The sequence below is a fragment of the Mauremys mutica genome, unplaced genomic scaffold (assembly GCF_020497125.1).
Source record: "Mauremys mutica isolate MM-2020 ecotype Southern unplaced genomic scaffold, ASM2049712v1 Super-Scaffold_100341, whole genome shotgun sequence".
NCBI classification, from domain to species: domain Eukaryota; kingdom Metazoa; phylum Chordata; order Testudines; family Geoemydidae; genus Mauremys; species Mauremys mutica.
Window position 1 is genome coordinate 82,070 of NW_025423319.1, and position 15,924 is coordinate 97,993.

The 15,924-nt window shown below is 47.7% G+C and overlaps 1 non-coding gene across 1 annotated transcript; it reads left to right on the plus strand.

Moving 5' to 3' along the window:
- Nucleotides 1-1,878: 1,878 nt before the first annotated feature.
- Nucleotides 1,879-1,951, plus strand: TRNAV-AAC. Its single transcript has one exon. It is a non-coding gene; the product is annotated as a tRNA-Val (tRNA).
- The last annotated feature ends 13,973 nt before the right edge of the window (nucleotides 1,952-15,924 follow it).

Sequence of the window (15,924 nt, forward strand, 5' to 3'; positions counted from 1 at the left end):
TCAGAACCTCTCCATAGACCCCTTACACAACAACCTTTCTACAATACTGGCTACAAATATAGAACAGTTGTCGCAACGGTGATCTGTACAGTTACAGATTATGTCAATAACGTCACAAGAGGTGACACGGAATCAGTGAGACTGATACTGGAATACTGCCTCCAGTTTTGGTGTCTTCATTTGAAAAAGATGTTGTGAAATTGGAGTTGGGGAAGGAAAGAGCCACCAAAGGTTCTGAGGGCTGTAGAAAAATGCCTTCTAGTGAGCTATTGAAAGAGCTCAACCTGCTTAGCTTATCAAAAGAAGATTGAAAGGTGACTTCATTGAAGTGTTGAAGTGCCTTCAGGGAGAGAAAAGATTTGTGAATTAAAGGGCTCTTGAATCAAGCAGAGAACGGTATAACAAGACCCAATGGCTGGAAGATGAAAAGAGAGAAATTCATATTACAACAAAGGCACAAATATTCAACAGTCAGGATGATTCACCACAGGAACAAGCTACCAAGGAAAATGGTGGATTCTCCATCTCTTGATGTCATTTCATCTAGACTAAATGCCTTTCTGGAATGTATTTGCCCCGAAAGTAGCTCTTGTGTCATACAGGAGGCCTGTGATATGCAGGGGGTCAGGTTAGATGCTCTAATGGTCTCTTCTGGCTATAAAGTCAACTAATTTCTGGCAAACTGAGTGTAGCATTGGGAGCAGCGTCTGATGTTTCCCTGTCCAGCCGGCTTGTTGCCTAGAACGAACACTCCTTGAGTGGGGTGATCCACAGGGAGTAGCTCAAACCTCCAAAGGGCCTGGCCAGGGGCAGGACATTGGCACAGCAAGGGAGGGGTGTGGCAGTGACATCACAAAGGCCTTTTGCAGGACCTCAGACTATTGGTCCAGGGTGGTGGGGAGGTGGTGACCTCACAGAGAGATGCTGACATCAGCCAGGCAGGACAGGGGCGAGGGGCCAGGGAAACCTCAGAGACCCCTGTGGCTTTGCTTCAGCAAGTCTCCTTCTCCAGGCCTCTCTTTGAGGACTGAGAGAGTATTCGGGTTCACGGACGTGAGCGCCAGGAGGAACCTCTTTCGAGTTTTCTCCTTCCCTTTTAGTGATTTTACTGGAAAACAGCTGTCCCTGTTTAGAAGGTAAGAGCCTCCTGGAGGTTTGAAACCTGTTCAGTCTGATCCATCTGATGACAGTTGAATTCTAGGCATGGAAAACACGAGCTTAAGGAGGCAGAATTTTATTCTGCACCTGTGATTTTGTCCCTTAGAATCACTGGGGACATTGGGGTTTGTCCTTTTTGTTTCACCTCTTGCTTCATCCACTGTCTGATCCCTCTTTTCTCTTCGTCTCTTGCTTCCTTTGTCCTTTCTCCTGTTCCCCTCCCAACATCAGGTTTTTTTCTCCTACTGATAACAGCTCATGTTAACTGATCACTCTCGTTATAGTGTGTATGGCAACACCCATTTTTTTCACGTTCTCTGTGTGTGTATATATATCTTCCTACTGTATTTTTAACTGCATGCATCCGATGAAGTGAGTTTTAGCCCACAAAAGCTTATGCTCAAATACATTTGTTAGTCTCTAAGGTGCCACATGTTCTCTTTGTTCTTTTTGCAGATAAATTAATGGAGGTTAAGTCCATAAATGGCTATTAGCCAGGATGGGTAAGGAATGGTGTCCCTAGCCTCTGTTTGTCAGAGAGTGGAGATGGACGGCAGGAGAGAGATCACTTGATCATTTCCGGTTAGGTTCACTCCCTCTTGGGCACCTGGCATTGGCCACTGTTGGCAGATAGGATATGGGATTGGATGGACCTTTGGTCTGACCCAGTATGGCCATTCTTATGTTCTTATGAAGGGAAGGGCAGAGCCCCATGACAGAGTTTCTGTAGTGTAGTGGTTATCACGTTTGCCTAACACGCAAAAGGTCTCTGGTTCAAAGCCAGGCAGAAACATAATGGCTTCCTTTTCCCAGCTCCTAGTGGCCTGTCCCTGCTGTTGTAGGAGCAGCAGTGATTTCTATGCTCAATAGGTCTGTTATACTTCCCCCCCCTCGCTTTTGTCTCCTCTCCCTCTCTGAATGCCTGTGAAGTGGCTTTCCCCCTCCCCTCCCCTCCCCTCCCCTCCCCTCCCCCCCCCTCCCTCCTGCAATGCTTGTGGGATGAATGGGCTGGTTGAAGATCAGAAGAGCTTCCAAGTAGACAAGGTGTCTGGGACTCTCATTAGGCAGCACTCGCACACCCAGAGCATGGACCCTGCATGGACACTGGCTGAGGTGGAGTGTGACCCACCGGATGCAGCCAAGTCATCTCTAGTCGCAGGCCATGAGGTTCAGGTCCTTAAAAGGGGAAGGGGCCCTGTGCTCAGCTGTGCTTTCACAATGCTGCCTAATGAGAGTCCCAGACACCTTGTCTATCTAGGAGCTATTCTGATCTTCCAGCTGTTCAACCAGCCCCTTCATCCCACCAGCATTGCAGGAGGGGGGGAGGGGGGAAGCCACTTCACAGACATTCAGAGAGGGAGAGGAGACAAGCAGGGGATGGGGGGGGGAGTGTAACAGACCTTTTGGGCATACAGGTTATATGGAGCACACAGATCACTGCTGCTCCTACAACAGGGTAAGTTCTCAAGCAGCATGTTTCTTACTTTGCCCATCTGCCAATTTTGATAATTATCGATGGAAATATTTTGCCATTGTCGGGGACTCGAACCCCAACAGCGAAGTTCATTGTCTGACCGCAGAGAGACAGGCAACACCAGCAAGGTCCGATCAAAAGTTCTTTATTGACAAGTGCACGTGTCAGTAAAAGAACAGCTCGTATCCGAAGAGAACCAGCCCCCCTTTACAGCTTAGTATTAGCTTATATAGACAGTTTTATTATGTCATAGATCATTCACTAGAGCAATCCACCCCCTTTGTCTAACAACTAGAAATTAGACACCTTTTAATATATACGCATGCCTAGTCTCTACAATATTAAATTGTTAATATCTCAACAAGCGCCAAAGGTTAGGAATGCGAGGGAGTTAAAACACACCGAATACTAAACCAAGGAGTAAGTCAGAACTGTGAGATGCTTGTGTTTCTTATCAGTACTTGAGACAGTTTGTCTCTCAACATAACACAGCTGGTTCCAGCCCCTTCACTGATCTCACTGTTTCCCAGGGCTTTGTGAGTCAATGCTGCCTCTCAGTATTTTCCACTCTGAGATTACCCAGAAACCTCTAGATGCTTGACTTCAGTCAGATTGGCACAACTGGTTTTGTGCTACATCTTTATTCAGGCCTAACAATCCCCCCTTTGTCCCTAGAGGACCAACGGGACTCTTGGGACAACAAATTACTGCTTGGCAGGGCACAACCGGGTTACGGTTTCTTCAGTCGCAGACGAAGCTTCAAATCGCCTTCAGGGGTAACAGTTCATTGGTCTGGGGCACTGACTATAAATCAGTTAGGTATACCAAGTGGTCTAATGTCCCAGATGTCTCGGTAAATAATTCAGTCCCACACGCCTCCTCCCCATGGACCCAGCAGGATCTGGTATGTGGGAGCCCACACCCACCCTAACCGGTCCAAATGCTTGGAAGGAGCACTATGAATATCCACACTTTCATCCAGAAAGTGTCCAAGTATGTCTTCATGACCACAGATCAGATGGTGCTCCTGAGGCGTCTGTAAGGGCAGTGGGCCTAGTCCAGTGCTCAGGATCAATTTAAACATAGTAGATCCCACTGCAATGCCTTTCCAGCCTCAGTGATATTCAGTACCATCTCTGTCAGTAACTTCTGGGTCACAGAACTAAAGGTGGAAATGACATGTAACTCACCAACTCCAGCCTGTACTTAAGATAGCTGAGCTTCAAAAATAAGTCTAGTGGCCTTTTCTAGTTGGCCCAATTTTTATCATTTTCTTGGCTTTTAGGTCCCTCTTTGTTCCAGAGGAAATAGCCCAGGCTCTCTGTTATACTAATCTAATGACAGCCCCTTGTGAGCAATGTGGGTATGTAAAAGCAATCTGAAAACTGGATAAGGACAATGTTATTCAAAATGCAATGAGGGAGGGCAATACATGCTGAAGGATTTATCCAAAACACAGGGCGCAGCCTGTAGAATAAACCCCAAAATCCAATTAATACCACAGTTCCAAACATAAGTCCCACAAATTTCTTCCTGCCAGTGTGTAATTGTTTGATTCTTCACCAGGGTCAGTTCTTAACGTTCTTTTTAGTCAGGAATTCCTGGACTTTGGCAATGTCAGTGGAGTGAGTGTTTTTTCTTCTTTCCCAAAACAGATGTAGTTTAGCATTCTACAGGGAAGAGATTATCAGTACATCACCCTGTAATGGTTTTGCTTCTTTTAGAAAAATTCAAAGGCACAATAGATTTGTCCGTGGACAAGGGAGAGGTTCAACCAGCACGTCACCTTGTCCTTTTTCCCTGCTGTTCAGAAGCACAATAGTACTAGAAAAAGGAATAGGCTAATCATCAGTAGGAGAATTCTTCTGAGGTGGAGGGGTCTTTTTGCAGTGAGAATCCTGGGTCCAGGCAGTCAGTCTTTGGCACTTCACAGCGGTGTTGGTGGTTAACAGGACTCAATACGGGCCTTTCCAGCATGGAGCCAAGGCAGTCTTTCGTTGATGGATCTTTATGTAGACCCAGTCTCCTGGTTCCAAGGAGTGGGAGGGCTGCTAGGATCTTTGGGTTGTTTCTTCTTTACCTGTGAGAAAAGAAACCTAACACATTGCATTAGTGTCTTTGCAGATTTTACAAATTTTATAGCTGCATGGGCAAATTTAAGTCCCCCCCTTGTTCCTTTTGGGGGTTAGCCAAGTCTTAGCTTTCAGTCAACTTGTTTTTTTGTTTTTTTTCGCTTCCCTTCTCGGCTTTTTTTTTTTTTAACCTACAAAAAAACTTTCACGTTTTACTTATACACCTCGTGTTAACAATGAACACATACACATTGCTGTTATACAGTACATTAGTCTTATCTAATATATGCCACATATACCATTTTACAAAAATAATGTTATTACAGAGCTTGAGAACAACAAACCAAGACAAGCACACCCACTTCGATGAGTTCATTTAATACAAACTGTAGTCCTATATCTTTCCACCATCCCCAGCCCTCTGGCTAGAAGTCTGAGGTAGCCAGAAGGATCCCATGTGCAATATGGGGAATGGGTTAACTTTCCATGTCCTTGCTTTGAAAGACTGTTAATATGCAAATTTTAATAACAATTGTCAATTAAAAGTTTTGGCCAATGTAGTATCTTTTTCTTACTTAAGAAAATGTATAAGACTTTAGTATATCACATTTTTCTGATGTATCCAAACACTTTGTATTCTAAGTTGAACAAAACAAATATCTGCATTTGAATCCAACACTGCTGCTTGATCTCAAATCAGACCATCCCATAAAAATATTAAACACATCAATTCTGGCCACAAGACAAACACCACAAGACAGAACATAGAACACAAAACACAATTTTTACTGTGCCAGCAAATGATGGTACGTTGAATGCTGTTCAGCCGGCATCAGTTTTTTCTGATTATCTGAAAGACAAAAACAGAAGTCTACCCCTTCTGGGCAGTCAATCATTACTAAAAATATACAAATACTCTTCTTGATTTTAGGCAAAACAAGGGAATTACCCCATATTTTCTTGTATGTGTTTTATAGGCAGCCCCTGTTTTAGTGGCTCCTATCTTATTAGTTAGATAATTTGCATTAATACAGATGCTCGCTGGCTCGCTTTTTACTTGTAACTCCTGCTTGTAAACACTGAAAGAAAACATCATCACTCACAGTGCTCTTAGAGCCAAATACAATTTTAATTACATAGCACGGTATACATTCTTCAGCTAATTTAACAAAATTGTTCATAGCCAAATGATTGCAATCTAATAATTTCTTTGCCTGAATTTATTTACAAACATTTCAAAGACACCAAGAACTTTTTACTTTAGTACGTTTACAAAGTTAAATTGCTGTTCCCTCCAGCAACTATAGAGTTAACTTTTCACTGTGCCTTAAATCACTTGCCTGTCCTTTCAACAGCCACTTACCAACTCAGATTACCATTCCAAATATTCTTCTGAGTATTTGAACCCCTATGCGTATACTTACTTACTCTGTTCTTTCACTACACCCGAAAAGTTTTCAACCTGCTTCCCAATGTCTCCGTCTGTTACCTGTCCGCCTGGGCCCGATCCTGCCTTTCTTGCTGAACCGTGCTTTCCATGGGTACCAACGTATTCCACTACCAGTTAGCTAGGTGGGTGGGCTTTTTAAGTAGCCCCCACCCTTCTGGTCCTTTCCCTAAAAGATTTCTACTTACAAAACTACTCGAGTAGTATTTGTTGGTAATTGTCAATTTCTGTGTAAACGCACAACACAATGGTGTTAGGCCTGAATAAAGATGTAGCACAAAACCAGTTGTGCCAATCTGACTGAAGTCAAGCATCTAGAGGTTTCTGGGTAATCTCAGAGTGGAAAATACTGAGAGGCAGCCCTGGGTGGCTCCAGCGCTGCTGGCAGCACGTGGCCACCAGGGAGCAGCTGCTGGGCCCGGGCTCCTGCGTCACAATGTGCCAGAGCCCCGCCCCCAGGAGCTGCCCCGCCCCCAGCCTGTGCCAGAGCCCCGCCCCCAGGAGCTGCCCCACCCCTGGGCTGTGCCAGAGCCCCGCCCCCAGGAGCTGCCCCACCCCCGGGCTGTGCCAGAGCCCCGCCCACAGGAGCTGCCCCGCCCCCAGCCTGTGCCAGAGCCCCGCCCCCAGGAGATGCCCCGCCCCCGGGCTGTGACAGAGCCCCGCCCCCACGAGCTGCCCCGCCCCTGGGCTGTGACAGAGCCCCGCCCCCAGGAGCAGCCCCGCCCCCGGGCAGTGACAGAGCCCCGCCCCCAGGAGCTGCCCCGCCCCCGGGCTGTGACAGAGCCCCGCCCCAGGAGCAGCCCCGCCCCCGGGCAGTGACAGAGCCCCGCCCCCAGGAGCTGCCCCGCCCCCAGGCTGTGCCAGAGCCCCGCCCCAAGGAGCTGCCCCGCCCCTGGCCTGTGTCAGAGCCCCACCCCCAGGAGCTGCCCCTCCCCCGGGCTGTGCCAGAGCCCCACCCCCAGGAGCTGCCCCCTGGTGGCCACGTGCTGCCAGCAGCGCTGGAGCCGCCCGGGCCGGAGCGAAGCCGCTGTTCTCAGCTGCAGCAGGAGCTGCCCCCTGCCCCGCTGGGCTCCAGGTGAGGACAGAGCCTGGGGCCCGGGGTTCCCCCGGGTGCGGCTGGCGGGGCGGGAGGGGAGGGGAGGGGAGATGCCAGAGCTGCAGGCGGGGAAGGGCAGGGGGGCAGGCGGGGGGTTGATCGGTCTCTGGGCACCAGGGGAGCCCCGGGGCGGAGTGTGTGTGTGAGTGTTCCGGGCCCAGGCGTGCGCATGGGGGGAGCCCCGGCACCCCAATGCCCTGAGCCCCGGCTGGGGAGGCTGCTCCCCGCTCCCGTGGGGGCTCTGGGGGGGGGAGGCTGCGGCGGCTGCAGGCGGGTGCTCGGCCCCCCCCCCGGGAATGATCCGCTGCCGGTATAACAGTGAGGTGGCAAAGTTTGCAGATGATACTAAACTGCTCAAGATAGTTAAGACCAAAGCAGATTGTGAAGAACTTCAACAAGATCTCACAAAACTAAGTGATTGGGCAACTAAATGGCAAATGAAATTTAATGTGGATAAATGTAAAGTAATGCACATTGGAAAAAATAACCCCAACTATACATACAACATGATGGGGGCTAATTTAGCTACAACGAGTCAGGAAAAAGATATCAGAGGCATCGTGGATAGTTCTCTGAAGATGTCCACGCAGTGTGCAGAGGCGGTCAAAAAAGCAAACAGGATGTTAGGAATCATTAAAAAGGGGATAGAGAATAAGACTAAGAATATATTATTGCCCTTATACAAATCCATGGTATGCCCACATCTCGAATACTGTGTACAGATGTGGTCTCCTCACCTCAAAAAAGATATTCTAACACTAGAAAAGGTTCAGAAAAGGGCAACTAAAATGATTAGGGGTTTAGAGAGGGTCCCATATGGGGAAAGATTAAAGAGGCTAGGACTCTTCAGCTTGGAAAAGAGAAGACTAAGGGGGGATATGATAGAGGTCTATAAAATCATGAGTGATGTTGAGAAAGTGGATAAGGAAAAGTTATTTACTTGTTCCCATAATACAAGAACTAGGGGTCACCAAATGAAATTAATAGGCAGCAGGTTTAAAACAAATAAAAGGAAGTGCTTCTTCACTCAGCGCATGGTCAACTTGTGGAACTCCTTACCTGAGGAGGTTGTGAAGGACTATAACAATGTTTAAAAGGGAACTGGATAAATTCATGGTGGTTAAGTCCATAAATGGCTATTAGCTGTTCGTCAGAGGATGGAGATGGATGGCAGGAGAGAGATCACTTGATCATTGCCTGTTAGGTTCACTTCCTCGGGGACACCTGGCATTGGCCACTGTCGGTAGACAGATACTGGTCTAGATGGACCTTTGGTCTGACCTGGTACGGCCTTTCTTATGTTCTTATGTTCTGTTCATGAACCACTCCAGTGGTCCCTGCAAACTGCTCTGCTGGGGCAGCAAAGAGCCACCAAATGTTCTGAGGGCTGGAGAAAAATGCCTTCTAGGGAGCTATTGAAAGAGCTCAACCTGTTTAGCTGATCAAAAGAAGATTGAAAGGTGACTTCACTGAAGTGTTGAAGTGCCTTCAGGGAGAGAAAAGATTGGGTATTAAAGGGCTCTTGAATCGAGCAGAGAAAGGCATAACAAGAGCCAATGGCTGGAAGGTGAAAAGAGACAAATTCATATTACAAATAAGGCACAAATGTTCAACAGCGAGGATGATTCACCACAGGAACAAGCTACCAAGGAAAGTGGTGGATTCTCCATCTCCTGATGTTATTTAATGAAGACTAGATGCCTTTCTGGAATGTGTTAGCTTCAAAAAGTAGCTCTTGTGTCATACAGGAGGCCTGTGATACGCACGGGGTCAGATTAGATGCTCTAATGGTCTCTTCTGGCCATAAAGTCGACTAATTTCTGAAAAACTGAGTGTAGCATTGGGAGCAGCGTCTGATGTTTCCCTGTCTAGCCGGCTTGCTGCCTAGAACGAACGTTCCTGGAGTGGGGTGATCCTCAGGGAGTAGCTCAAACCTCCAAAGTGCCTGGACAGGGGCAGGACATTAGCCCAGCAAGGGAGGGGTGTGGCAGTGACATCACAAAGGCCTTTTGCAGGACCTCCGCCTATTGGTCCAAGGTGGTGGGGAGGTGGTGACCTCACAGAGAGATGCTGACATCAGCCAGGCAGGACAGGGGCGAGGGGCCAGGGAAACCTCAGAGACCCCTGTGGCTTTGCTCCAGCAAGTCTCCTTCTCCAGGTCTCTCTCTGAGGACTGAGACAGTATTCGGGTTCACGGACGTGAGCGCCAGGAGGAACCTCTTTCGAGTTTTCTCCTTCCCTTGTAGTGATTTTACTAGAAAACAGCCGTCCCTGTTTAGAAGGTAAGAGCCTCCTGGAGGTTTGAAACCTGTTCAGTCTGATCCATCTGGTGAGAGTTGAATTCTAGGCATGGAAAACACGAGCTTAAGGAGGCAGAATTTTATTCCGCACCTGGGATTTTGTCCCTTAGAATCATTGGGGACATTGGGGTTTGTCCTTTTTGTTTCACCTTTTCCTTCATCCCTCCCTCCTTTCTCTTCTTCTCTTGCTTCTTTTGTCCTTTCTCCTTTTCCCCTCCCAACATCAGGTTTTTTTCTCTTGCTGATAACAGCTCACGTTAACTGATCGCTCTCGTTATACTGTGTATGGCAACACCATTTTTTTCATGTTCTCTGTGTGTATATATATCTTCCTACTGTATTTTTAACTGCATGCATCCGATAAGAACATAAGAACGGCCATACCGGGTCAGAACAAAGGTCCATCTAGCCCAGTATCTCTCTACCGACAGTGGCCAATGCCAGGTGACCCAGAGGGAGTGAACCTAACAGGCAATGATCAAGTGATCCCCCAAGTCCCCGCCCCCCCCAGTGCTGCGTCGCACTGCCCAAGTCCTCGCTCCCCCAGTGCCGCGGCGGGACGCCCAAGTCCTCGCCCCCCCAGTGTCACACTGCCCAAGTCTCCGCCCAACCCCCCCCCCCCCCAGCGCCACCTGGCCAAACCAAAAACAACCCCCAATCGCCGCCCCCTCCCAAGGTGCCGCCCCAATCATGTGCTTGGTAGGCTGGTGCCTGGAGCCGGCCCTGGATGCTGCAACAAGACAGAGTAGCATTGTGGGGGTGGATGAATCTTCACTCTTCATTTCCCCTTCCAAGAACAGAGAGGACAGGACTCCTTACCCAGCGAGGTCACCGTCTCATAGTTCTGCTGCATGACATCCCTGTAGAGAGCTCTCTGAGTGGGGTCCAGCAGAGCCCATTCCTGCATGGTGAAATACACAGCCACCTCCTCGAAGGTCACTGGCCCCTGGAAGAGCAAGAGTCCAACACTCAGTACCTGCTGCCCCACTCACAAGCCCACTATTCACAGAACAGCAGCACCAGGTAAATGGAAGTTCCAGGAGGCACATGTTAACAGAGTCCCACCTCACCTAGCTTAGAGCAGCCAGGAGGCATCAGAGGGTAGAAAGAGAGAAACTTTGTGTCTCCCAGCTGACAGACGGAGGCAGGGTCACCACATTTATCACATAGCTACTAGCCAGAGCTTGATATAGGAGATAGGGCTCGCTCTGGACCCTACTGGTGTCTCCCTGGTAGGAATCCCAACACTCTCCAAATAAAATATATGGAAGAAAGGGGAAGTCAATAGTAAAGAATAGAAGTTAGAAGGTCAGAATTGTAGAAAACTGGTAAAGAAAGCTATCAGAAATCAAGGACCAATCAATGACAATAAGAAGGAAGTTTTTAAAAGTATATTAAGTGCAAACTTAATCCTAACAATGGTACTTTACTAGATAGAAATGGCAGAATTATCAAAAATAATGCAGAAGAGGTAAAAGTCCTCAATAAATATTTCTCTCCTGGATTTGGAGAAAAACAGATGATGTACTCGTATCATAAGATGTTGACGACGACACTCTTTCCATTCCGACAAGAAGTCATGAGGACATTAAACAGCAGCTATTAAAGTCAGGCATGTTTAAATCAGCGGGTCCGGATAACTTGTATCCAAGACTTTCTAAAAGACCTGAAGTCTGACATCTATACTCATCAAGATAATGGAGCAGCCAATACTGGATTTCATTCATTAATAAAGAATCAAAGAAGGGTAATATGATTAGTGCCCATTAACAAAGGTTTAGAGAAAATAGAGCCTATCAAACTAACGGGATATCCTTACCGGAGGAGATCAAAAGTTTGGTTGCAGCTAATAGTATTGATGTATATAACTAAACTTCTGTAAGGGATATGACTTGATCAGCACAATATTTTTACTAAAAAAACTAGAAAGAGACAAAATAAACACGGCATACATTAAATAGATTAAAAACTGTGATAGTAAATGGGGAACCAGGTTGAGTGGATTTCTTTTTAGCAGGTTCCCGCAGGGATTGGTTCTTGGCCCTGTGCTATTTAACATTCTTATCCATGACCTAAAAGAGAGTATAAAATCATCACTGATAAAGTGTGCAGTTGCCACAACGATTGGGGTTGGTGGTAACTAATGAAGTGCCAGTAGATTCAGGCTCCATCACTGGCAGTCTGGGAAGTTTTCCCAGCCCTGGCTGGAGGGTTATTTCCTGTTCCATAAAGAGGGGAAGTTCCATTCCCAACTCCTGTGCCTTGAAATTAGGCCCTATCTGACACTACACCCCATATTCAGCATAGTGGTATGGTTATAATATGATTAGGACATAATTATGATGTATTTTGTACAAGATGCATCATGTGTGGTGTCACTGGAAATGTTATGATTTCCTGAATATGATTATCCTATTTGTGTGCACATATCATGTTCGTATCTGAAGTTATGGATATTGACTCTGTAGCTGTATTTCAAATGTGCTTCCTCTGGGTAACACCCACAACGAGCCTTTCAGGTAGAACAATGAAGAAGCCAGACAGTGCTGATGGCTCATCAACAAAGACAATGGACTGTGGAAGAGCTTAGCCTTCCTCTGAATGTTTCAGCCAGCCTATGAGTCATGGCTACTATGATGCAGCAGGGCCTGTGACCAGTGATGAGCTGCCAAAATATTAACAACCGGTTCCCTCCTCCCCGCCCCCCAGGAGGCCGCTTGCGGGGGCTGGACTAATCAAGTCCGATGGGAGAAATCTCTCCCACTGGTTTAGAGCATCTGTTATAGCAGTGCTAGAGCAGCGCAGCTACATTGGTGCAGCTGTTCCAACATCAGCTTAATTGTGTAGCCACAGCGTCAGACACAAAACCATAGAATCAGGACTCAACATGCGTGTCTCCGGAAGTCTGAAATTGGAGGCTGACAAATTCATTGCCTCATTGGTTACCATCATTTCTACAGCCTGGAAGTCCTTGTTACCCAACCAGGCAGCCATTTTAGGATCCACAGGGAAGGACTGTCCTATGAAGCACTCTCTCTTTGCATCCAAACAGTGAAGGATGACTGTTCTCAGTCTAACCCTGGCATACTTTGGAAGTGTAATCAGTGACACTGAACTAGGAAGTGGAGTTGTACAAACAATTTTCCTTGGGTCACCATAGCTTCCTTTACTGGGGTGGAAACCAAGAACTGGGTGTGGACTCTTTCAACCTCAGCTCTTTCCAAATCCTTGGTCTTGGATAGGGTAAATGTACAACTCTCTGAAGTAGAATCCTTTACAAAACCACTTAAAATCTCAGCAGTGTTAATGAGGAATGGCTTCCTGAAACATGCCCAGCTTTTCTTTAATTCGGTGGCACAGGTCCAGGGAAGGGACTGGACACAGGCCTGGATCAGAATCTTCATTAGTTACCAGAGCTGGAGATTCTATTAAAAATGGCTATTTTTCTGAAGCTATTACATTTTCAACACTGGTTTCATTTTATACACATCTTTAGCACCTACATAGTATAAATTCGACAAAAACTCCATCTCCTTCCAGTGTCACAGAAGCTGAAATTATACTTTTTTCCTGCCCCTACTCCTCTTCATTTACATATAATTTGAAAAATTCCCAATATATCTGCTCTTCAGCACAACCCAGAGCAACGTGAGAACAACTGGCAAGGATACAATCTGTATCACTGGTGACTCTAACAATATCTTTGCAATAGGAGGAATGGTATAAACGTGATGCTCCCTGGTGCCTCATAGGAAGGGCACACTCCAGTTACTTGTGGGACAATAGAAAGGACAAATAGGTCCATCTCAAAAGAGGGCGAACTGCAAAAGGCAAAAATGGGCCAGGTTGGAGAACTGAGGGAACACAGCTATTTAACAATCCAGATTGTACTCTGGCTAATGTCACAGACCCTCATTATGACAGAGCCTCTTACAACACAGAGAAAGTAAATCCATGTCCCAGAAATCGAAGACTCCAGACAGAGGGTAAGTGTCCCTGGTACTGCTTCTTGCTGACAGAGAGGTTTAGAGACAGCGAAAGAGTCGTGGGGAAGATGGGAACAGGAAGCATGGGCCGGTGGGGTTCAGTGGAGAAAGGGAACAGGAAGGGCAGGGATATCACTGAATGCAGGATCTCAGCAGTACTAGATGTCAGGATAGCACATAGTGCAGCCCATTGGAAAACATAATCCCAACTATACATACAGAATGATGGGGTCTAAATTAGCTGTTTCCACTCAAGAGACGGATCTTGGAGTCACTGTGGATTGTTCTCTGAAAACATCCACTCAATGTGCAGCAGCAGTGAAAAAAAGCGAGCAATGTTGGAAATAATTAAGAAAGGGATAGATACGACAGAATATATCATATATCATAATTGTAAAAACAGCAAATAAATCCATGATCCACCTACATCTTGAATACTGCTTGCAGATGTTGTCGCCCCATCTCAAAAAAAGATATATTGGAATTGGAAAAGGTTCAGAAAAGGGCAACAAAAATGATTAGGGGTATGGAACAGTTATGCCAGACCTAACTCCCAGTTTCACTTGAGCAAACAGGAGCTATTTGACACTGTGCGATACGGCTCCTGTGCTCTGTTCCCAAAGTGTTCTGCAGCAGGGGAGGGTCTCTGGTAGTGTGTGTGTGTCACTGGCATGCTGAAACAGGACAGAGTAGAGGTGGCATTGTGGGGCTGGCGTGAACCTTATCTCTTCATTTCCCCTTCCAAGAACCGAGGGGACAGGAACCCTTACCCAGCGAGGTCACAGTCTCATAGTTCTGCTGCATGACATCCCAGTAGAGGGCTCTCTGAGTGGGGTCCAGCAGAGCCCACTCTTCCCTGGTGAAATGCACAGCCATCTCCTCGAAGGTCACCGGCCCCTGAAAGAGCAAGTGTCCAACACTCAGGACCTCTTTCCCCACTCACAGCCCCACTATTTGTGGCAGAGAGGAGCCAATCAAATGGAAGCTCTGGGTGGATCGCAGCCAACAGAGTCCCACCCCAACCCCGCTCAGCGTATCCAGCAAATGCCAGGCTGAGGGGACGAAGAGAGAGCCCCTTGTCTCTCCCAGCAGATCCATCACACACCTACTAGCCACCGACCAATACTGGAGATGGAGCCCCTAGCAGGGTCCAGGGAGAGCTCCCTGGTAGGAAGCCCAATAACCTCCTCATTGTGAGGAGCGGGATATGAAGGGAGAGGCAGCTCCAATAACCCTGACTCATGGGTGCCCCCTTCATATCTCACAGCAGCCACTGGTTAGTGAGGTCAGGCTCCAGCACTGGGAGTCTGGTCAGTTTGACTAGCTCCATGTAGGTGGGCTATTTTCTTTCTTCACAAATTAGGGCATTTCCACCTCCAAACCTCCTGGGTCTGTTCCTAGAATCTAGGCCACTTATTAAATAACTCCCAGCAGGTTTGCCACACCCTGGCCTCCTCCTTTCCCCACCCTGTGAATTTCCTGCCCCGCTCCAACCTCCAGACCAGACTGTGCAAACCTTCCCATCTCCGGTGTATTTCCTCTCCCTCTCCTCCAGCAGGAACCCACCAGCAACCCCCCGAAAATCTCTACCTGAGTTGGCTCCACTGCAGCCATTTCTCTTCCCTGTCCCACGCCAGGCTGGGATGAGCTGGAGCAAAACATGGACGCCATTCTGCAGCCTGTCTGGGGGAGAAGGGCAGTTGTGGGCCTTTCAGAACCGGTTTTAATTAATTTCACATCAGAACTCCCCCAGGCCCTTTCCCTGCAGACAGACACCCTAGATTCTGCCATGCTGGGAAATGCTCAGTCTGTTTATTACAATGTAGATCTGGCCCCTCCTGCCAGGCTAAGCCGCCAGACACATTTTTAACCTCCCTTCTCCCTCCCCTCACCCCGTAACAAAGTCTCTGAACACAAGGCTAGAAACCAAAGGAGTCACCGTGGGGGATTCCCTCGGACACTGACCCCACGGCAGCCACACCCCAGCAGGGGGAATATGGAGTCAGGAACTGGCTTTCCCTCTGTCTGATCCTTGTTTTGTTCACTGGAAAGTGGTTCTGCCCAGGGATGCAGCAATACATGTGTCTGGGTGGACTAGAGAGCTGGAAATCTCTCCCCCATCATTTCTCCCACTGCCCCTTTCAGTCTCTCCTTCCCCTGTCCTCTCTCCCTGCCCCTCTGGCTGGGAAAGTCCCATTCCTGGGGGCTTTGCTCTCCCAGGGCTGGATTTTCTCCTGGCAATTGCTACTGGGAGGAGAAATGAGGAGGGGCTGTTTGTACAGAGTCACTTTCTTGCCAGTCCCCAGCACTTTCCCTGAGGTTTTTCAGTTACCTGGAGACTCTGGCTCAGAATTTAGTATTAACAGGGCCCAGGGCTGCCCTAGGGGGCTA